The sequence below is a fragment of the Octopus sinensis genome, linkage group LG16 (genome assembly GCF_006345805.1).
Source record: "Octopus sinensis linkage group LG16, ASM634580v1, whole genome shotgun sequence".
Classification (NCBI taxonomy): domain Eukaryota; kingdom Metazoa; phylum Mollusca; class Cephalopoda; order Octopoda; family Octopodidae; genus Octopus; species Octopus sinensis.
In genome coordinates this window covers 31,936,808-31,962,257 of record NC_043012.1, presented here as the reverse complement: position 1 = coordinate 31,962,257, position 25,450 = coordinate 31,936,808, and the positions used below count along the sequence as shown (strand labels likewise).

The following is a 25,450-nucleotide window of genomic DNA, read 5'->3' as shown; positions in this document are numbered from 1 at the left end:
ACCTCAGAACGTAGCGGCAGACGAAATACTGCTAAGCATTTCGTCCGGCGTGCTAACGATTCTGCCAGTTCGCCGCCTTACTGCTTGAATGAATATTGAAATGGTGTTTGGAACTATTAAGAAAACTTTCAATCTTACGTTCTATTTGAAATAACTTACGAACATCACATGTAAAAACGATTTATATTTTGTATTTCATTTCAGACGTATGGAAATACTAACACGCCTTAAACTTCATAAAAACGACGTCACTCTATCTTAATTTGTGAAATTACGTTATATGAGAACTACGTTAGAGTTTTGCATGTCTGTGGAGTACTCAGTCATTTTCACGTTAATTTGATGAGCAGGCTGTTCCGTTGATCATATTAACTGGGACATGAGTTGTCGTAAGTTACCGCGGAGTGTCAATTTTTTTTGTGTAATTGAGTAAAACTCATGTTACTCTATTATCGACGGTATAGTATTACTCTTACTCTCTTTTACTCTTTTACTTCTTTCAGTCATTTGACTGCGGACATGCTGGAGCACCGCCTTTAATCGAGCAACTTGATCCCGGGACTTATTCTTTTGTAAGCCCAGTACTTATTTTATCGGTCTCTTTTGCCGAACCGCTAAGTGACGGGGACATAAACACACCAGCATCGGTTGTCAAGCAATGCTAGGGGGACAAATACAGACACACAAACACACACACGCATATATATATACATATATACGACGGGCTTCTTTCAGTTACCGTCTACCAAATCCACTCACAAGGCTTTGGTCGGCCCGAGGCTATAGGAGAAGACACTTGCCCAAGGTGCCACGCAGTGGGACTGAACCCGGAACCATGTGGTTGGTAAACAAGCTACTTACCACACATCCACTCTTGCGCCTATATTGGTCATCGATATTCATGTCATATGAATTTCATAACTCTCACACCGTGAATATTTTGTTTTTTTCCCCATTATCATAAACATTGAAAATTGTTATCTCTCCATGTTTGTGGAGGAATAGATACTCATAGTCCTAAACCGGTAATGGCTATAACCGAAGGAATGATAATGTTTTAAAAGGAAACGGTGAAAATTATGTTAATGGTGTAAATAGAAATTGTCTCAGAAGAGTAGAATCATATTCAACTGTGTGAACAATTGTCTCGGCACTTATATATATTTCAATGCGAATTTTTTGGCTGTGCATCAGTTCATTACAAAGTATATTGGCGAAAACTTTGTCTCACTATTTTTAGTGTATATTCTGCATTCATAATTATAGATCCAGTCGAATTTCGGATTCCTTTTGTTGTAAGATGGTTTCTTCGTTATCGTTATTAGGTACCTGTACTGGTTGCTCTCTTCTTTTGGCTGATATATATTCCCACAGGCTGTATAAGAGTAAAGGAAGTGAATACTGCCAAGTACGAGGCTACATTTTAGAATAAAGAAAGGCATTATGAAGAAAGAATTGGAATTGAAGAAGTGAAGAGAAGGAGCCACATTTCTCTTAACGAACAAGGAAATTGAAAGTTTATGAAAGTAGTAATTTGATTTGTTGGTTTCTAGTGACAAACCGTTAAAGACATTGCAGAAGAATTATGTTTTGTTGGAAGTGTAGTTTGAACATGTTGTTATAGCGCTACTTGAATCTAGTATTCCTGCTATGACAGGGTGGATTGTTCGTTATCATTGTAGTATTTGCCAGTCTTCTTTGTTAAGAAGGATTTTTGTGTGGCTGGCAATAGCAATGAACACTCATCTTCGAGTAGATTTTTATCAATAGAAGAGAAATATAAGGGATGTAAGGGAATTTAAGAGAATGGTGCATTTCTTACGCAAATCGCCTGCGAAAATAAGGTGAAATTTAGTATCATGTGTCTTATTCGCGAACTTTATAAAATGACTACATATTAAATGGATATATTTATATATATATATATGTGTGTGTATGTATAATATATATAATATTGTATTGTATTATATTATATCATATATTATATAATTTGTATGTGTACTGCTGTTTTGTAGTTAGCCCCTTTGCTGTCATTTATGTGAAAATATGATATCTGTATTCAATTCGCAACATTGGATTGAGGCTTTTAGTTCTTTTGCATTCTGTGAAAAACCCAGAAGCATATGTATGTGAATAATGTATATCATATAGAACTGAGTGTATGGTGTTCGTCCTTCTGTACTGTGTTTTTTATTGATTATTTGAAATTCTTTCATCGCAATGTATTTTTTGTTTTTATAAATGTGTGATTTTGTTTCCTAAATTTATTTAGGAAATCATTACGTATGTACAACACGCAATATATGATACTTTGGTAATGGAAATTTAGAACCCTAAAATAACATATTGTGATAATGGCCTGGCCATGGGCGAACGCAATTTCGGAAAATGAGTATAGTACTTATGAATGTATTGGCACTGAGTATTACATTTTGTGTTTTGTTCTTTGTTGTTCATAAGCAATATTATCTGTTCGGTATGCAAATTTATCATAATTGTTTTGCCACCAGGAAATGGTAATGAATAAGATAAGTACTAATGAATCTTGAAACGCCTGCAAAATAAGGAATATGTACCTGAATGCTGAATGTTTTGGAATGCTGTTGGCAACAGTTATTACAGAATTGAATTGTTGCTCTGTGGAGGTCTCCTGTACTAATTATGATTCACTTCTCCTCTTCTCTTTAATAATAATAAGCACTAAAATTAAAGAATGCAAGCAATATTTATAATCAAAAATGAGTGCTTATTGGGTGTTAATTTATAAAGCTTCCTTTAATGTGAAAACATTTTATCTGGTGATTAGAAATATAATTATAATTATAAATGATATTAGAGATACGTTTACAGTCCATGGTATCAATTTGAAAATTATATAAAGTGCAAAGAAAAACTCGCATAAAATGAAAAATTGCACGTAAAGACGTCATGGAGAAAAGTCATAGTATTAACTCTAATGATATTAATATAGAATAAATTATAATTTAAATAAAATTATTTAATAAATAAATAAAAATCTTTATTTTTAAAAACTTGATATGTAATAGTAGAATAGTAATGGGTAGATTAATAAACATAAAATAACTTGTTTTCTTTAAAGAATAACACTAGTAGACTATCTTAATAGATAGAAGAGCAATATGACAATCGAATAAACCGAGAGAAAATACAAAATACTTAAGCAAACGGTGATGATTCAAATCCAGTTTTTCGGCACAAGTACCTAAGGGAGAGACAGGTTTATCGGTGTTTGTCTTTGCTATGAGATCAATAACGCGAGCTAACATAATGAAATGATAAATTAAAATTTAAGCAATAAAATACAACTGAGAAAATTGCTACCAGAACTTATAAAGAATATGTTCCAATTTTTCAAATTAAATCAAATAAATCAATATACTATTAAACGATTTTTATTATAAGGTAATATTGTATTCTATTTGAATAATTAATAATTAGCTTTTTTTAAAGAGTGAAATTGTTTTATTATAATATGCATATGTTTTAATATATAATCATTATAGTGAAACTTTATATGAACTAAAAATTAGCATTTCTTATCCATATTTTTAGACGGGGTTTCACAAAAATACTCGTATCGATGAACTCTTTCATTTGAGTGCAAAAAATATTTTTCTCTTAAAGTGAAAAAAAATTATTTTGATTTGCTAAAAATATCACGTTTTTCATTCGTCACTTTTTTATATTTAACAAGCTTTTCACCATACGCTACTTCTCATATAACTCTTTCATTCTTGCACAACTATTGTATAGTTTTCTTTTGAAACAGCTGGAAAATTTTCATTCAAAATCATATTTGGGGGTTACTTACTATTTTAAAATTTTTCGTCTCTTAAAGCCTCAATAAATGTTTTTGTAGTTAATATTTTTAAATGGGATTTTCATAAAAAAATTATTTTCTATGAGCACAATTTTTTAAAGGCCAATTGATTTATAAGTTCTTTTAAAATAACTGAGATATTCCGATTCAGAGATAATTTTTAACATTACTCTCCTATTTTTGACTTTGCATATTCTGACCTTACTTAGTTTGACCTTTTTTTCTAATGAACCCAATTTCAATTGTTTTTTTCTCCAAATGTTGCTTAGGACTAAACCATCATTGCTTTGGTTGAGAACTGAGTTAGAGATGAAGCCTAGAAATGCTCGCGAGTAACATTAGCCGAATAGGTAAAGCACGCAGGATTTTTATCTTATTATGAAAGATCGTCTGTAATGTCGCTTCTAAGAATAATTGTCTTCGGATGTGATGTTTGTGATGCTCATGTCTTAAATTTGAATTGTTTGAAGATTATGGAAAAGAGTAACCCCTGGAACGAGTCATATTTGATTTTGTCTGTTGGCACACTGCTTGAGACGTTTACCTGCATTATCCGCCATATTATACTAATCTTCTTTGCGATTGTATTGCAATACGTGAAAGAAAGGAGGAATTCTGAATGTAATTATGAAAGTCAAAATTTGTTAACTGGGGAGCAGGAGTTAACTACCAATGAATGAGCAAAAAGTGGAAAATATTTACTTTCTGTTGGAAAATGCCTATCATTCTGGCTTTGTCGACGATACAATTCAATGACTAAAGAAATGTGTTGTATGATAGTGCATTAATGAAGTTCCTAGTTACTCGTGTATCAGGCTCTTCTGCTGCGATTTTATTGTCTTTGAGATGGTGAAGATGACTAAGTCAAATGTGTTATTTTGGCAAGGAGACGGTGTTGATATGAAATTGCTACTGAAAGTCAATGAAAATATTCTTATAAGAAATTTCGATATGTTAAGACTAGTTATGAAATGATAATGTAAGAAGTGATTTATTTGAGTTCATTTCAGAATTTACTCTTGATGTAATCCTTACAGGTGAGCCTCAAATTCTATCTTTTGTAATGTACTTTTGTTACCCGGATACACGGAGATAATAAATAAACAAAGAATGACCGTTTCTCTTGTAATTAAAATAGCCTATAATTGTTTCTTCTTCCAACAGATGTTGTGTATGGCTGTAATCTGGTTTGGTGTGGTCATTGTTGAAACGTAAAAGAAATGAGAGACTGAGAGATACAGAATGTAGGTAGCAATGTGTAAATTGTAGAGTTCATCAAACGTGTGAACGGAAAGAAGTATGGTCAAATAAGGGATAGTGCTATTCAACTGATGGAGATCTTATTCAGTTCTGTTTTGGGAATGTAAAGATCATTTCTGTTATTAATGATGGTTTCTTTACATGTGGTTTGGTATAGGGTCGTCTGATTTACGTAATTTAAAATAAGAGAAAATCAGTTGTGGAAGATAATTTTGAATTGATATGTGAAATGGAAAGAGAGTTATGACAAACAATATTAGGATGTGAGAAAAAGAGCCAATGTTTTTTCAAAGAAGAACTGTGCTTAGTAGCTTAATATCTCAAATGAGACATTAAGCTACTAACTTTTTAAGAAATATTGTGTATTCCACGTTACAAAAACATAAAATGTATAGATACCGGTCAAGAAATGGAGAATATTTACCTTAAGATGGAAATAGACTGGAAGTATTTTGTCTGAAGATGCTGGTGTATAGGATTATGTTTGTTATTGGTTGTGGTTTTAGTCAAATCTTGATGCTGTAGTTGTGTTATATGAGAAAAGAAAAAGAAAGGTATAAATTGTACAGTGCAATATATACAGAAGAGAAGGAAACAGAAATACGAATGAGTTAAGAAAATGTCAACAAACGAAGAATATTATGTATTTTGTTATAGTTGATGGCTGTAATCTCTTCTAATACTTCAGTAATATTATGTTTCGTATAGTATCGAAGAATATCACATATTTGTATATTTTTCCTTTTGATCTGTAAGTATTAGTAAAGAACTATTATGGATGAATTTTAAAACAAAAGTGAAAATATGTAATCTTACAGGATGTTTATGGTAAAAACGTGGACGAGAGGAGAAAACATACTTTTGAAAGATAGAAAATAGCAGAAATATAAAACAATAGTGATACAGCGGGAACAACAGAAAACATATTTACCTTTAGAATGAAATATTGAAGAATATTGAACACGGAATCACAAGGTATTGTGATAATCCTCTATGGTGTCATTGATAGGGCTCAAATCAGTGTTTGATTGGGAGTCGATCGTAGTTGTTATCGATGTGTAAACTTTGGATATGAGATAGGTATATGATGCAAACCGAAATGTTTCCTGTTTAAATGGAACGGAAGAAAGAAAAGTCTACAGTGATAGAATGAAATATTTACCTTGAGATGGAAATCGTAATTCTTGGAAGTTGATGTCGAAATCCTTTCTGTTATGGCTGTCCATTTTCATTTATATTTGGTAATCTATTAAGAAGGAATGAACTTATAGGAAATGAAATATAACGAAAGAACACACGTTTCAATAAATAATTGTTGGAATGTGTAGTACTTAAGTTATAGATCATTAGATGGTATCCGTTGGGGAGTAGGTTTTAGATTGTTGCACTTATCTCTAGAATTAATATCTCTCCTAAATACAACATTTATAAAGATACCCCATCAATACAGCCACAAGCACTAATAAAGAAAACTTCTGTTTATCACATATGACGGAAATAGGAAATGGCAGAGATGAAAGTCAACTTCTGTGCTTGCGCTAAAATTGCTGGAAAAATATGATTGAAAAGAAAACATTTAAGATATATTTACACACACACATACACACACACACACACACACACACACACACACACACTCACTCACACACATATAAATATACATACATGTATATATATATACACACACACATACGTACATACATGCATACGTATGTATATATATATATATAATCAAATAATAACTGACAGTGGCTCGATGAAAGCAATAAGGTAATTCAAAACACTTGGGAGACAAGTGATGTGGACGTTTTGTTCTTTTAAGAAAACATTTTTTGATTTGTATGTTACTTGCAGAACGGAATACCCATGGTCCTCAGCGGCTCCCCTACAAATAAAATTGCTATTGTCCATGTTTTTCTCGACTCTATGCAAATCAAGCGCACAGGGATTGGATGAGCGAAGGGGGAGTTCCAGATAACCAACACTCAACGGCTGGTCGAATTGTAATTATTATAGTGCAGAGTAATATGTTAGAAATATCAATGGTTGGTAGGAGACGTAAGTTGTTTAGGCTTGGAAGGCCCGGATGTTAGTCACATGAACTCAGTCTACTCAGCAGAACAAAGAGCATCATATTATTGTGTAAAATTTAGAGAGACGAAGGACTACAAGTTTTAGCCAAAAGCTTCAGCGTGTATGTTTTGGCGTTATACCAATAGGCCGGCTCACCCTTTTCGTGATACGATCTAGGATGTCAGTATGTGCAGACATATCGAATCGTGCTCAAATATCGGATACTATTGATGAATTTATGCAGCTTTAAATTGATGTTTGTCTATTTGCATAAGCTTTCGATTCCTTTGTGTAGTGCTAACGGTTAAGTACACTTCACGGAGAAGTGCATACTAAACCGGTGATCGGAGCATTTCCAAATTCTCTTCAGTAGTAGCTGCATATTCCAGTGATTCGTTTAACCCATTAAAAACAGAAAAATTAACATAGTTGGATTTCAAACATAGTAGTGGTATGCAACGACATAAAGCAACTGAAACGTGCAATAGCAGCAGGTGTTAAACCAAATCCCACTTGTAGTTTACAGGAACGGAGGCCCTGGCTTGCATACCAAACTCTATGAATTGTTTTTATGCTGCTGGAAATAAGATGCACTAATGGCATGGACAGAAAGAAGAGGAAATGTCCGATTACACCAACTAATAAAAAAAAACTATCTCTCGATGGATATTACCTGCTCTTCGTTGCTGGAAAATCTGCAACTATACTCCTGAACAGAAGAACACTTCATGTAGAATATTTTCCAGAGATCCAGTGGGTATTCAGAAACAGCAGGGACCCTACCACCCGATTATGCATTTGTTCTCTGACAGACTTAAGAGAAAAATAGGAAAGGGACTATGGATTTCTATGTAACATTTATAGAGATTACCTGATCATGTGATCAGGGAGTGGATGAAGAAATCCTGAAAGGACTTGAATGCAACCTCATTATGGACAGCTTGTCCACGGTAGACACAACGACTTCTCAAAGTTCCTCCAAAGAGCAAACAAATTCAAGCAGGAGTGCATACACGCGCGTATTCTCTTGAAGTTTTTGGCATGATGTTCGCAGTATCACAATAAAACGTGGAGGAAGAAGAGGGTCTCTGCATACGATACTATATTGTTGACTGCCTTCTGAAACTGAAGTAATTACAGGTCCACACCAATCAGATGTAGCAATTTATTTAGAAATCAATTTTTGATGATGATGATGCCCTCTTTTTTGCCCTAGAGTATTACCGACACAGCATATAACATCATATTATACTGAGACACGATCGAGAAAGAAGTTGACAACAGAGTGGGAAAATGTTGCCGTGAGCAGACAACAAAAAAGAGGGTATCAACTGAAAGACATATTTCACCGTATACACATCCTTGAACTCATCCACTCCTTCTATAGCTGTAGTTAGCGGGTTATCTCCCATCATTATTTACAAATTTTTAATTGCTTCCAGCAGCACTGCCTTGCATCATCCGCCATATCCACTACTATGATTTTGTTCCTGAAGGAGATGAAGTCACCTGTAACGTGGCCACGGCAGGGTACGTCTTCCAGCTGGATAATAGTTGATCATCAATGTCTGTTTGTGCTCTACTGCCAGCTGTCCACTGTCAACTGATAGAGGGCAAGGGCTAGAATAAACAACATATGCAACACTTACGGAGAATTCTTTATTGCGAGTCCTTCTAGTGTTTCGGAAAAGTATTGTTGTTTTGATGGGGTTTTTCTTCTCTGAATTTCGAACAATCATTTACATCTCCATTAGAGTTATAATGTAAACTATTGGAAGGCTACAATTATTTTTAACAACTGATCACTTAAGTTTTGAAATTAAACTAATAAGTTGTTTTGTAATTTTACACTGATTTTTTTTTATCAAAATCGTCATTTTTTTTTAATCTTCAAACTCTAGAGTAATGTAATGAGTGTGCCATGCGATATTCATAGACAATTTGTAAAAAAACTCTATCCAAACTCGATCAAAGCCAATTTGATGCAAATGTGAAACGGATTTCTGGTACATTTGTATGACAGCAAAGGCATGGCAACAAGTCCGGAAAAATAATTGCTTAACAACACAGGGTTTCTGAAAAAAGAATAAGAAGCATAGAAATAGCTGCTCAGAAGGAATTATGACTTATTTTAAATGAAACCTTTCATTCCTGATGATATATATATATATATATATATATATATATATATATATATACACACACAAGATAATAATATGAGAATTGGTTGGCAACTGATGATAAATTTAAAATGCAACATACAATGACATTGTCAGAAGTTTATTGGAACGCAGGCTTGAAATTAGCAGAAGGGAATAAATCAAATCCGGAAGAAATATTAAACCTTCTCCAACCAATGATCAGATGGGAACGGTTTTAAAAGAAATTCTTCATGGCATGCAACATCGGTCTGTAGAATTTCTGGAACAACAGAAACTAATTTATCAATGACTAAATATATAGGAACCGTACAGTATACAATCAACACTGAATAAAGTCTTTGAATATTTTTTTTCTATTGTGATAAATTCTGGAAAATCAAATAAATAATATTTTCAAACAAATCCTATTCCTGTTAAGTTTTTTAATGTAATATTTTTTAGAACAATGAAAACAAACTACTTGTAAGCGTAAAAATTCAACAGCATTGATAACCGTTGCACCGTCTCCTTGAAATCAAAATAATCACAGTATACTCAATGTGTTTATCTAGGGATACATTGTTTTATAAATATATTGCATTTTATATTTCTCTATATGTGTTCAATTGTAGATTATTTTATTCCGCTTTTACGATTAAAAGAAATATTCCTTTTTTTTAATTTCCAAAATTATGTTCTGGTTTTCGTGTTGAACGTTACAATTTTAGAATCAATAAATGTGACTTTTACAAAATTCTTCAGGCAGAGTTATTAGAATAATTTGATTTATCGCAACTATGATTTTTTACAATGCGTGTGCTTCGAATATAAAATAATTTTTCTTTCTGTACAAATATATTTCTTTTATATTTGAAGTATATATATATATATATATTATATATATATATATATATATATTATATATATATATATATATATATATTATATATATATATATATATAATATATATATATATATATATATATATATATATATATATATATAATATATATATATATATATATTGCTTGACTTTTACTTGCATTTTCAGCCGTAATAAATTGAACAACTATCATTTTAAGTTTTCAGTAAGTGGACCAGTAAAATACTAATGGTTTCGTTATTGAATACCTATAATTTTCATTATTTAGAATACTGATACGGCTCTAATAATACATTTGTGTCTTTTATCAATGTAATTTATTTATAGATACTTTTATAAATTATTGTTTACTGATTTGTTTTTCTTATTTCAATCTTTGTTTGAAAAATGTATTATTATATTCATTCTTGAAAAATATATATTTTTGTCTGCATCGTTAATGTAGGATACATTAAAGTCAAGAGATTTCTTTTATTAACAGTCATAATAAAAATGCTGAGAAATGAATTAATTGCAATTAATTTTTCGAGGATTTTGTCATTTGCCAGAACTATGTACGATAAAAGCGAAATAAATTAATTACATTGATTTTAATTATAAAATTTAATTCAATACAGTACTAAATATCTAAATAGAAAAACTTAAATAAAACACTGTGAAAATGCAATTATGCTGTGTTTATAAATTGGTGGCATTCATATATGTCCACGGCTTAACTGGAAGATGTAGAACTCTCAGGAATTACTGAGTGCAACCTTAGTTCCAACCGCAACTGTTTACCGATTTTCATTCTCCAAACCACCGCTACAACCTCCGTTTGATCATCACAATCATAAGAAGCAACAGCAACAGCATTATTTCATACTCAAATTATACACACACGCATATATATGTTTCCACATATATGTATATATATATATATATATATATATATATATATATATATATATATATATATATATATATTATATATATATATATACACATATATATATATATAGTTCGTTTAACTAATCTCTTCAAGTAGAATTAAAACCAACATTATAAAAACAGAACGTTTCTTCGTCTTTTATATGAATCGAAGAGGAGATGATTTTTGCTTTGATTAGAAGAGGAGAAAATTTTGTTTGTTTGTTTTTGCGAAAGGCAGAAAGAGAGGAAGATAGGGAGCAAGAAAAAGAAAAAAAGTAACAAGGTGGGGAAAGATATTATATTGTATTGATGAAGTCAATCCATTGAAATTTAATTACAATTCAAAATGTTACTTTTGATTCAGTTCTTGCTTTTGGAAGCGTATTTTTCTCTCTCTCCTTTTTCCCCTCTCATTATATACCTACCGACATATTTGTAAATATGCATATTTTCTCCTTATATACATACTGACATGTTTCTGAAAAAGGAAGGGAGTAGAGGAGGGAGCAGAGTAGAAGGTAGCAGCTAAATGATATATATCTGTGTATGTGTGTGTCCATATATGTATGTATGTATATGTATATAGACAAGCTCCTTCAGATCTCTGTATTGTAGCTTAGGCTGATCGGTGACCCTTCTTCCAGATGCCAGTTCATCATAGAGAATGCCCTGTCAGATGAAGCCATCCTTCATGCGTTGGATGTATCTTAACCAACGCCCTTGTCATCAACGCAGAGACATGGCAGATCTTCGCAGCTAACCGGCCAACATGATGGACCTTCCTCAATGAAGACCTTATGTCAGGAAAAAAGAGGTTAATGAGCACAGTAGCAGACAAGCGAGTCCGGCAAATATTGTGCAGTAACTCCAACAAATCTATGTGACAGAGACTGTCGCTCATGTATATGTCTGTTTAGCCACCGGAGACGCTGCTCCAGCTGAGCTGAAAGCAGCAAGGACACTACCCCTGGTCAGCTCTGACTAAAGAAGGCTAAGGAGGGGCAAGAATATATATACATGCACACACATACGTATGTACCTACAAACACATATATACTCATACATACACACACACACACCACACACACACACACACACACACACACACACATATATATATATCTATATATATATATATATATATATATATATATATATATATATATATATATATATAATATGGAGGAGAAAAATAGCACAGAAGTAAATCTAAGATATTTTAATTTAAGAAGGAATTTAATAAAAGTGATTTTAAAAATTATATAAAGAAAATATTACCGGTTTCGATGATGAATCTCATCTTACTAAGTATCAGTAAAAATGTATAAAAATTCGAATTAAAATGTGTTTATCTTTCGTCTGGGGGTAAAAACATGTCTTCAGATTTTTCGTTGAAGTCAGAAATCCTAATCATTTGTTCATTTATACCCCACAAGGAAAGACCAAAAATGTTATATATCAATAATATCTACAAACTTAATAAGATTCACCGAATCATCAGGTATTTATTACCTAACTGTAATATTAGTTAGTGCTGTAAATGTATTGGTAATCTACATGTTATTTTATTTTTAAATCTATATGCATATTTATTTGTATGTCTTCTCTAAAACTAAATGTCAGTCTGTTTCTACATTCATTGTGAATCTATTTCAATACTAGCGGCCCTGAGGGTAATATTCTTTGGGAATGCACAAAAGTTCTTTTCGGGCCTACTTTATTTGAATTCTTACTATCAGGTAACAAATTTAAGTTATTACGCAACTGACTTTTCAATTTAGGTATCCATAACGTATTTGGAATTTCTAAAAACAAGATCCTATGTAAGACAGTTCGGTATTCTCTGTAAATGCACAAAAATCGTTTTAAGGGCTACATACTTAGTATTGTTGTTATTAGATTAGCGAAACAATTATGAGAACGGAACCAAATGATAAGATCCGCTTTTCCGAGAATTACCCTTTAAGTCAGATATATATATATACCAAAAATTAATTTATGAAGGTGTCAAGCGATAGGTTTGGAGAAGCTATGGTTTATTTTACCAATGCAGAAACCGGTCCACGTGAATCCAAATACTTAAATGTATGTTAGTAGATTGACTTAACCTGATTTTGCCTTCGTTTGATTTCTGTAGTTTTCATCAGTGTATTTTTGGCGATTTAATAAGAGTTTTGACTGTAATTTCAAGCAGGTAGACATACTTAGTATGTCCTTTGATTAATTTTAATTATATATATATATGGTGACAAAATCTGGCTCAATTGCTAGAGTTGGATCGAATGCTAGTACGAGATTGAAAATACATCAACGAAAAAGGATGAATTTCTGTCAACAGTTCTACTCATTCTACTGTTCGTTTTGTAACAGTATTAGAAAGATCCACTACTGCGCGCGTGTGCATACATATGCGTGCGTTTGAGAGAGAGAGAGAGAGAATGTGTGTGTGTGTGTGTGTGTGTGTGTCTGTGTCTGTGTCTCTGTGTCTCTGTGTCTCTGTCTGTGCGTACACTCATCCACAAATATAAATAATTCGTATACATGCACACGCACAAACACATACACACAAACACACACACACATATACACACATATGTGTATATATGACTGTGTGTGTGTATACTTTTACGCATTCTACATTTGTTTATGCATAGAGAATACTTCCTGAGAAATATAGATATTTCTTCAAGTACAAACACAAATACCAATTTTATGAGCAACCATAAACTAGACAGATGACTCTGAATTTCATATTCTAACTTCAGCGTCTACTTTAAAATATTGTAAGTGAATGGTCATTTAATGTCTTCCGGTTAGATATCCTCGCTAGATTTTTATGTAGAAAGAAGCCATCATAAAGTCCAACATCTTTTCTGTCTACTTCTTACCATGCTTTACTATTCCTTCTTTCTTACTTTCTTCTTCTTTGCATTTTTGTCTAAGTTTTATTATTTTACTTTCTCCTGTTCCCTCTTCTCGGATGTTATCTTTCAAGTATTCATTCTGTCCAACCAGCTCATTTTAACTGGAAACAAGGTTTGTGATATTTAATACAGAAATGTCAGCCATAGTTAATCGTCTTGTCTTTAGGTGACGACATGTGACTGCACTTTTTGTTCTGTGTGATCGTTAACCTTTTGCTTTAGACATAGAGAGCTAAAATATGCAAGTAGAGGGCAGAATATAAAATGTAAAAGAAAGTCAATCTAAATTAATCTTATTCCTGAAAACCACTGTAATAAAACCATTCTAAAATTATCAAATGTTCAAAATATTGCTCAAACTGATCACTTGCCAAGAATCGACGTCTGTTTCAGTAATCCCTTGTTGTTCGTATAGTATCTCTGATGCCCATGCACTAACGCTACCAGGTTCTTTGCTCGATTTACCGTCTCGAAGGCGAGACACATATTCGATATGAATATGTTGTGCTGCATATTAGCTAGTTTCTTCAGATTTCTCTTTCAAGGACATACTAAATCTTCTTCATTTGAAAAGTAGAACTATATTGCCGTCTCCCTTGCCCTACCTTGACAACATCGGCCAGTTCGACACTTATTTTCATATACTCGCCCCAATTCTTTTCTTTTCTCTGTGATTATTCACTTCTAGTTCTTCTCAAATGGGAATCAAAATGATCGTTCATTGATTCGCTAAGCTTGCCAGTCGCAAGATCACTGACCTATACTAATTAAGGTATGTTCTCATCCTGCCGTCGTATACCTTCAGCAGTGTTGCAGACTTCTAGGATAACAGAATAATATGCTGTCAACGCATGTCAATACGTTTTACCCGCATGTACATTCATGTGGAATGACCCTCGACATTTGTAGATCTACCAGCAATGGTTCAAGATAAAAAACAATACATGTATGATAAGCGGTGACACACTTAACATAATGGAGCTATCCACTCAGTAATATTCAAACCGAAATCAGCTGCATTAATAACTCCAGAAGCTACTATGGTCGATCTACCACCGCGATAATTTTCGAAAATAATGGCAATGTAAGCAAATAAGTGAACATTCGATTCAGAAAAAGAAAGCAATTAATTTCTATACTACAAATATTTTACAGCCACACTGTACCTCAAAACTGAAACGAGACCAATGTCCTAGTCAAATAGTTGGCTTGAAAATAATTCTGATTTTAACACTAAATCTCAATAAATGATGCACTCCCCTAAAATGAATCACATAACTTAAATCGAAGAATAGTTAACGAAACCATTGATAATAGAATAAAAATTGACAAGGAATATAAAAGCATTCAGAACAGAAGCCATGTACATGAACTGAACAAGCGTGTACTTCTAAAATAACAACCATCAGATTACAAAGAACAGAACTTCTGTATAATACTAACAAAAAAAAGAGAAAGAAGCCCATTGTGTATATATATTTATGTGCGTGTGTGTGTGTATTTGTCTCTGTTCGACTCCCGATCATCGCTTGACAACCGATGGGGGTGTGTTTACGTCCCCGTCACCTAGCGGTTCGGCAATAGCGACCGATAGAATAAGAACGACGCTCACAAAGAATAAGTCCTGGGGTCGATTTGTTCGATTAAAGGTGGTGCTCTAGTATGGCCGCAGTCAAATGACTGAAGCAAGTAAAAGAAAAGAATAAAAGAATAACGAAAATAAGAAATACACAGGGAATTTTAAAAATGCAATAATAAACAGAAAAATTATTCAGCACGTGAAAAAGATTAAAAGGAGAAAATAATAGCCTTACTGAGAAGAATATAAACAGAGTGGGTTGAACATCATAAAATTGAAGTATTAAGAAAAAAAAATAACCTGGAAGATTAAATGAATTGATTTTATCGGATTCTGTGACTATAAGAAACATATGGCCAATTTTTCAGCCATTGTCATGTATTAAAAACAAAATAGTCGATCACCAATCCAATTGAGACAAGGAATCGAACATGTGTGCACACAATTCGACTAGACAACGGATCTGCTTTGGCAGAGGCAAAAATTTCCCACCATAAACGACAGGATGGATAATACAGCAACACAACCCAGATATTTCGTAAATGAAAATTAAAATATGTATCAATAAACTCTATAATTTCTAGTTTTAATACTTAAACAATATACACGAAGCTGAGGGGATAGCATTCAGTTATTGAAGTTACTACGGTTCAATTAAAATATCAGTGGATCTTTCTTAAATATTTTCAAATTGAATCTAAGCTTGCAGTTTAGGTTCATTTTTAAGGAATTTAAGAAAATTTAAGTAGACTTAGGAAGGTTTTCTTTCTTGATCAGTTATCTTTTGGAATATTTACGAGAATGTTTCACTCTCGTAATAAAATATAGGTGAAGCTTTCGACTGTTTTTAGATTTCGATAATAATTTTCTTCAGAAGAGAAAAATTTGGAGTTAAGTATAGATTATTCTGTAACTATATATATATATAAATGATTGTCTAGATATTTGATTTCGCATGCCACTTAGGCGCCATAGTTCTAAATCTGAATTAAAATATCTAAGATTTCGGATTTGAAATGATTTTTCCATAATCTATGATAATTTTGTTCGAGTGACTGAACACGTGAATTATGGAAAAAAATTAAAAAGGAAGACATTTGTCTATCAAATTATAGGACATATATTTTCTTTTGTTAAAGATTTTCCGAATTCTGAAGAAGATAATCTTAGTAGAAAGGATAAAATAAAAGAATAAGTAGAAAAAACATAGCAATGGAGGATAAATATTTCGATCTATTTAGACATAATCGTTAATATCACTACTTAACATACTTTCTGGCAAAGTTTTATAAGGTACTTCAATGGAGAAATCGGTTTTGTTTTCGTTATTAGTAAATACTCAATTGAAAGTTGGTCAATACACACATGAAGCACACATTACGTAGTTTAGAGAGAAGCATTCCTCTATTATCTAATAAAGAATTGATAAGAATTAAAGCCGTATTCAGTTGCATGGAAGGTAACGGCTCACGCCTTGTAACATCTGGAATTCTTTGACAAAGTTGGAGATCAATATTGTAAAAAGTGCCTTGTTGCACAATATTTTATTATAAAGAAGCTGATATGTGTGTTGCTGGTAGTAATAAATATGATACTAAAAAAAATTCTTCTTGACAGTCTAGAAAGAGAATTATTTCAAATATAATGAAGAAACTTCGCCAACAATGTTTAGCTTCTTGAAGAGATTATAGTCCAAAAGGGCCAGTACAAACTTGAAAGAAATCTTCTTGATCTCTTCCAGGGAATGAAACATGAGAGCTGAGTCATAAGCAAAGAGAAAGTAACAAATACACATATCATCAAACTTCTAAGGTGACCTGACTTTAGATAGCTTCAGTAATCTACCAACAACCTGTGAACTCGATCGCTATCCTTTCAAGCCTATAAAACATCGGAATTAACATTTGAGCGAGTACACAATCTACTTTATTCTAAGGAAAACCAGATTTGAAACTTCATAGCCAGATTTGAGTTGTTGTTTTCAAGAGAGATTGTGACACATATACCATCGTGGATCTCCAGTATATCCAGAAACTTGTCAAAATATCTATATTTTTAGCAGGGTCCTAAATCCATCTTTCCGCACACTGTCGAATGACTATGTAAGAGAAGAAACGCGGGTCACATATTTTCTTGAATTTAGAGCAAGGTGAATATAATACCATTAACATTCCAAGACATACACAATACACATAAGAAAAAATCACTTGAATAATAACTTGCGATCGCTAGAGGAGTGTTTTTGCCAAACTTTTCCAGGCAACTGAAGGACAATTCATCGATAAGCGCCATTGTTCCGTCGGTCACTTTTCTGTTTGTAAAAGGTAAATATCTGTGTCTCCCTGATCTGTTGAGGAGGTAACCACATTGCTAACATTCTTCGAAGAATTTAAAATATTTACAATGCAGTTATTGCCCGTAGATTTATCGAGAAATACAACAAACCGAGAGCTTTCACTGGTTTTGCTTCCCAGATGACAAATACTAAATTAGGTGGTGGATCCAAACGGATATATTTGGAAATTGCTTTATACATTCAAGAATCTTCCGAGAAGTTGTTGAAGAATAGCTTGCTGGCTCAGTAAATTGTTCACTCTAATGCTTCATTATATTGCTCCTACCTTGTCAGTTATAAAACATCCATGCTCCTCATTGGTGCGCTGTCACCTAGCTAGTGTCCATACACTTCTCTCAGGTTGATATAAAATGCCTCCACATTATGCGAATAAGCAAAGGCGTAAATTATATCTGCCTTCTTGAAAAATCCTTTCTGCATTGAACAACCGCGATTCCTTTTCTAGAAATGTGTTCGTGCTTGGGGGTCGGCTGGTATCATGCCATGCCTTGTTTAAGAACAGCTTGATTGTACTTCTGACTTTTAGAAGACACCTGTTCTATATTTACATTATTTCCAACAAAACAATCAATATGCTTGCGTATGGCGAAGCGAATTGAAGCCGCAGCTGCTCTGTCCACCAGCCGGATAAAAACGAAATATTGTAACTTTTCTGTCATCATCACTGCAAGTACACGTTGCTAACATTTACCTGGGTTTCTTTTTGTTTTGTTTTGTTGTTTTTCTTTAGGTTTTATTTTGATCCCACAAGCTTGTGCATCAGATCCACAGACAAATTTCACGTTGCATTTATAAATACCTGGTCACTGCTGTAATCATATAACGTGTGCAATTATATTTACAGGGTTGTCACCTGCAGATATTCCGTAGTTCAACGGATATTAATGATGCTTCCACTATAGATTACATCGGCTGTTAAACTACTATTCAGGAAGCCGGAAGGGGTTGTCAATGTGAGATCAGCTTCGATACATAACTCAGTAGAATATGAGAAATGGAACTGAAATTACATCCTCCAGAATGACCTAAATGGGGTCATCTGTCAGTTAATCTTTTCTCACGCTTGCATTAAAATCGCTGAGAGAAAGTAGCTCATCAGTAATCTTCATAAAGATATCCACTTAATGAATCAAATAAATTCTCCTTTTTATTCTTCTCGTTTGTCATTGTAGAATCATAAGTACTAAAAGTATTAGCATTTCGAGAAGGCGGTGAGGTGGCAGAAACGTTAGCGCGCCGGGCGAAATGCATAGCGGTATTTCGTCTGACGCTACGTTCTGAGTTCAAATTCTGCCGAAGTCGGTTAAATAAGTACTAGTTACGCACTGGGATCGATATAATCGACTTAATCCGTTTGTCTGTCCTTGTTTGTCCTCTCTCTGTTTAGCCCCTTGTGGTTTAGTAAAAAAATAGGTATTTCCGCTGTCGCTACGTTCTGAGTTCAAATTCCGCCGAGGTCGACTTTGCCTTTCATCATTTCGGGGTCGATTAAATAAGTACCAGTTACGCACTGGAGTTGATGTAATCGACTTAATCCGTTTGTCTGTCCTCCGTGCTTAGCCCCTCGTGGGCAGTAAAGAAAAAAAGTATTAGCCTTTCGATTACCAACTAGTGCTAACCTCACATCGATTAGCCACCCAGATACAGCAGCAGAAAGCATACCAGTCAGCTGGTTCGCGCTACCTAAACAACCCCAACCTCAATTCGTACAACATTTTTTTTCAGGAAGAGAGGGTCTTTTCTTCCCGATATTCATTAAATCCTGTTTCTGACAGTGTTGATATATCTATATTGTAGCATATATTATTTTCCAATCAACGATGTCAGTTTTTTTGTTTCGAGCCTCCCAGAGTTGGCTACATCCAGCATGGTCCAACTATTCCGCGTATCAAAATCAATTTGATTTGTTTTTTTTATTTTGTTTCGACCACAGAAATTGAGAACATGGCAGTTGAGAACTGAAAATGGATTTCAGTAAGTTTAGATGGATAGGTTGCTTTTGTTTTTCTATATATATATTTGAGTCAAATATCGCAATCCCTAAATAGGGCTGCTCGGACCCTCGGGTAGGATCCTTGGCAGTCACCTCTCTTTTGTAAACTCAAGGCCATCACGCTCAAATCACCAGTGCGTAGATTTGTGGTTAGAAGCTGCCAAGTTCATAAGTATGCCTTCATCACCTTTTATGTATTGACACGGACTTCTTTTTCTCATGCGTCATGCTATGAAGCTACTCACATGATTACATTTTGAATTTTTACGTAACCAATCTTTGATATCCCCGAAGATGGAACAATTGATAGTGACACAAATAAGGCACAAAATTTTGTATGTTTTAATTCCCGTAAGAATCGAAAATAGACTTTAAATAAGAAAAGTTTTTTGTTACAACAGACATTTGTCATTTACATACAATAGGTGATTGTAGATGATTGGCTAAAGTGAAATATAGACAACAGGTTCTATACAAAATGAAGTCTTATAATCCAAGTGTTACCAGATAAGTTAAAGAAAATAATGTGTATAATTATGTTTGGCGTGAATAACGGGAAGACACGTCTGCAAACATTAAGAAAAAGAAACTGTTATATTATATCGTACACTGAATGTCATATTTTTAAAATAAATCCCTCATAACTATTTCTTTACTACTCACAAGGACAGACAAAGGGATTAAGTCGATTATATCGGCCCCAGTGCGTAACTGGTACTTAATTTATCGACCATGAAAGGATGAAAGGCAAAGACGACCTCGGCGGGATTTGAACTCAGAATGTAACGGCAGACGTAATACGGCTTCGCATTTCGCCCGGCGTGCTAACGTTTCTGCCAGCTCGCCGCCTTATGAAATCCCACATACCATTCACACGGAAACACAGACACATGTATGCATATACCTTTTATCTATACATACGTGTGTGTGTGTGTGTGTGTGTGTGCAAAAGAAAACGTCGTAGTTGTACGTGGCAAATATTGAATATCTCGTAATTTATTGCCTCATATTGTAAAGAGAACCGATTAAAGAGATTAGCTCGAAATGTGTTGCAAAAACTAAAACCACGTTATTTATTGCAAACATTTGAAAACATAAAGACATTGAAATATTAGAGTTTATTTAAAATTATTATTTAGTTTTAATTAAGCAGGATTTGTTTTTATCTTGTCCATCATATAATCAGTATTTTGCTGTATACATTCAAATCTAGAAAAATATGAAACTATAAATTAAAGATTTATAGAAATTTATTGCGAGCTATTTAATATAATGTCCAAAACACTTAATAAGCAACAGAAAAAAAACACTAATCGTTATCAGGAAAATATTTTTTAAAATTATTTTATCAAATAAAATTACTACATACTGAACGGTAAGAAAGCCAACATATTTTAATAAATCATAATAGCATTAGGCATGTGCTTAAATGTGTTTATTAGTACCAACAGTAACTATTTGAGGTTTTAATGAACAGATTTAATATTGGAGTCAGACGTAGGTATATTATGTAGAGAGAATAAGTTTATTTTTTCAAGATTCTGTTTTTATGGACATGGGGCTAGTTGTATTTGTCGTTGGTTTTCTTGCCATTTGTAGAGACCTGCTTTATACATTTATCTGCATGAACAGGATTGTTCTAGGCCCTTTTGTGGAAGACTAGCGGGTGGCTGTTTATGAAAACTCCTCTATCTACACTCTGATAGTTGTCCAAGGAAACAACATCTATTTAGGGCTTATACCTCTTGAGAAGAACGTCATTGCAAACGACGCTTTCAGAACGTAGACGTCCGAGAGACATATCGCACATAGCGATGGAACAATTACTTTAAGTCAGTCTACCTAATGTCTCAACAACTCTGCCACCTCGCCTAACTACAATGCTGGCTTTCTATTTCGACGGGGTAGTATTGATGTATTTTCTAGTATAGGGTTTCTGTATTTATGTGGAATGTTTCCTGTACTCAAGATAGTGGTATACTATTACTGATCATCTTTTAGTACTTAATCGAAAGCATTAAAATTTTGTTTTGGGTGTTTTTTTAGAAAAACCCGTTTCACCTGTAGTTGCTCTCTACATTCGTATCCCGTGTTCCACCATCTCTTCAGCTTCTCTGGCAAATCAATAACTCTCCGGGTAGATAACTAGCTTCTTCGTGGTGAATATTTATGTCAGGACTTGGTAAGCAAGTTAAAGTTTCTTATTTAAGGTTCCACAGGTATGTTTTAAGAAATCAATGAGTTATTTCCATCAAGTATGAATTGGGGTGTGTTCCACAACATAGTGCAAGGTGACAGCATACACTCATACGCACTTGTCAGGACCTTTAAACAGAAATCGCGTGTCTTGTCAACGCTGGGAACTTTCCAGTTGCTTTCTATTTCTCAAGAGGTATAAGCCCTAAATAGATGTTTTCGTGCGTCGCTTGTCGGTTGTTATGGGTCCTTCTTGTGAGAATATTATATTTCCCTTTTATTTTCTCGTGCATTATTTACAAGTTGTGCTAATTTTTGTTTCATATCTTCCCCAATATGTTATCATTTCCATTGATGTTGGTGTTTTGATTTTATGAAACAGTGAAGTCTGTTAGGATTCCGTTCAAATATTTTTGTTCTGAAACAGCCTTCACGAATTTAATGTCTTCCTTTGAACAATTTTACTGATGAGAATTTTTGATAATCTCTCTTGTTCTCGGAATGTCTTATACTTCATCTTATATATATATATATATATATATATATATATATATATATGTATGTATGTATCTGTTACATATTTTCTTATTTGTTTCCTTGTCGAAGAACTTTTAAAACAGAATTTAAAGAAAACACAAGAAGTCCTACACTTACAATCCCCTCAAAAATGACAGGAAGGTTGTAAGTTAGTATAATGTATTATGTTTCCTATTTTGTGGAGTGGAATTTTGTTGAAGATCCGATGCAGTTCGGATCAAGGTCGGATTCCATTGTTAGTACGGCTGCTGTTTATGTCAACAGAAATTCGATTTGTTAGTATTCGAAACAAATCTTTTTGAAAGGCCATATCATATTTATTTATTTGTAAAGTTGCTTGGTTGTTTGTAGCTTGGATGGATGATTACAATGATCCACGTTCATCAATCTTATTTCCTTCCTCTTCTATATTCTTTATTGTTTCTCTTTGACCCTTCCTACCGTTAACTGTGATTGAAATATTGCACGATGCATTTATTTTCTGTTTTCTGTTAAATGTGGGTTCGATAGTGTATATTTGTTATAGCTTTGTATTAATTTCATTGTTTCTATGGTAATTTTTAACGGGTTCCTAAATCATGTTCAATGTTAGTTTTTAGTGAATGCCCTTGCTTTTCTATAAAACATTGTTCATTTCCTATGTTGTGTCTTTATGACGAGACACATCTTCTGAACCATAAGTTGAATTAGGTTTCCAGCTTGCATTAAAATTATTGTATTAATTTATCAATACCTTGGATAGCCCGACAGCTTTTTCCGGTTTTCTGATTGGCATGATATAAATCACAGAGACAGGGAGAGAGAGATAGAGAGAGAGAGAGTGACTTTCAGTTCCTTTTTTGGGTTCGGTTTTTATTTTTCTAATTGTATTCAAAAGTTTGTTTCCCTCTCATTTGTTACGAGATTTTAAATTTTATTTGTTCTTGACATTCATGGGTATTTTTTAAAACTTTCTCTTCTGATAGTCATAACGACGTGGCTAGTATAATGTGTTTCACGTGGATTTACTGAGATCGTTTCGTATATCTTTGTTTGTATTGGAATCTTCATTCTATTCTGCTTTTATTTGCAGCATATGTTGGCCTTATTTACGCAAATATATACATTTTAAGCCATATCCTTTTGTATAATAATCTCAAGTAATGCATAACCTATTTACTAACATAGGTGTTCTTGACGTCTTTCTTTATTTACTCGTTAATTTTATTTTTGTTGTTTTGATGATATGGAGTGGATTTCAAATTGTCCGAGACCAGCGAAATTCACAAAAAGTTTAACTAGCTTCCAAACACTGCTGTCAAAATGTCACTGACAGTGAATCCTGGACACGGAAATGATGGCTCAAAATTCTTCTAGAGGTACATGAATACTTTATGGTAAATGTTCAATGAAAGACTATTAAAATCTCTCAGATTCTTTTATACAGGTACACTCATTTGCCTTGCCGTCTCTTATCGGCATACAAGCATTTATATTGTCAAGACATTTTATATTTGTGTATCGTGTAGTGGTTGGTTATTAACCCTTTCGACGCTCATTATTCATTTGAAGGCAGAAAGTGTATATATCCGCGCAAGACTTGATCACTGTTAACCGCGAAAAGTGGTTTTACACCACGGCTTCCAAAAAAAATTCTTTTTATGCTTCAAGAAGCAGAGACATCCCCAGTAACACACTTTACAAAAGATAATTCCTCGTATTTTCATAATTTTTTTCTCATATTTCATCGAATATTTATTTACAGAACAAGAATCAAATAGTTTTAGAGGTGGATATGTAAACAGTACCTAAAAATGTATAGCAGAAGCAGAAAATATTTCGTTTTGATGAATACCTTAACGTCATTATAGCATGAGTTATAGAAAAGTGATTTTTGAAGGCCTTTCTGAGAAACTCAATGACAAATATGTAGGTATTAACTTTGACAACACCAGTAATATCCTGGTGTACACACTAGTGAATTTGAAAGCAGTCCCGGTGTAGATGAGAGCAAATTCACTTTGCAGAGCAAAAACAAGACGGAATAGTGCAAGTGAAAAATGGAAACAATGTCAACAATGGTAACCAAAGACAAACATGTTTGAAACGCCAACAAAGCATTAAACGAAACAAGAACACTAAACTGCATGCAATTATACCAAATAAATTCAACCACTGATGAGCAGAGAAATGTGCAACACAAACATCAGCTGCAGGTAATAACAGCAACAACAGAGACTGCCGCCATCCAGACCAAGCAGAGACACTAGAAAAGAATGTCAGTGAGTGGAACGGCATATCAGGACATTCAGATTTCATCGAGATAATTTATTATTTCAGCGGATCAGGATAGCTTAAGCTATTTATATTATTGGCTGTTCTACTGCACAGATTTTAAGTTTGTGACCTGCATAATCGACGTGGACAAAGTGCAGAGTGAGTGAGTGAGTGAGTGAGTGAGTTAGTGAGTGAGTGAGTGAGTGAGTGAATAAGTGAGTGAGTTAGTGAGTGAGTGAGTGAGTGAGTGTGTGAGTGAGTGAGTGAGTGAATGAGTGAGTGAGTGAGTGAGTGAGTTAGTGAGTGAGTGAATAAGTGAGTGAGTTAGTGAGTGAGTGAGTGAGTGAGTGAGTGTGTGAGTGAGTGAATGAGTGAGTGAGTGAGTGAGTGAATGAGTGAGTGAGTGAGTGAGTGAGTGAGTGAGTGAGAGAGTGAGTGAGTGAGTGAGTGAATAAGGGAATAAGTGAGTTAGTGAGTCAGCCAGTCAGTCAGTGTGAG

General features: G+C 33.6%; 1 long non-coding RNA gene across 1 annotated transcript; it reads right to left on the bottom strand.

The window, feature by feature from the left end:
* Positions 1–5,526: 5,526 nt before the first annotated feature.
* Positions 5,527–18,325, bottom strand: LOC118766460. The gene is made up of 3 exons (XR_005002394.1): positions 18,236–18,325; positions 6,264–6,347; positions 5,527–5,620 (listed from the first exon to the last, which is right to left on the bottom strand). It is a non-coding gene; the product is annotated as an uncharacterized LOC118766460 (long non-coding RNA).
* Positions 18,326–25,450: the final 7,125 nt, after the last annotated feature.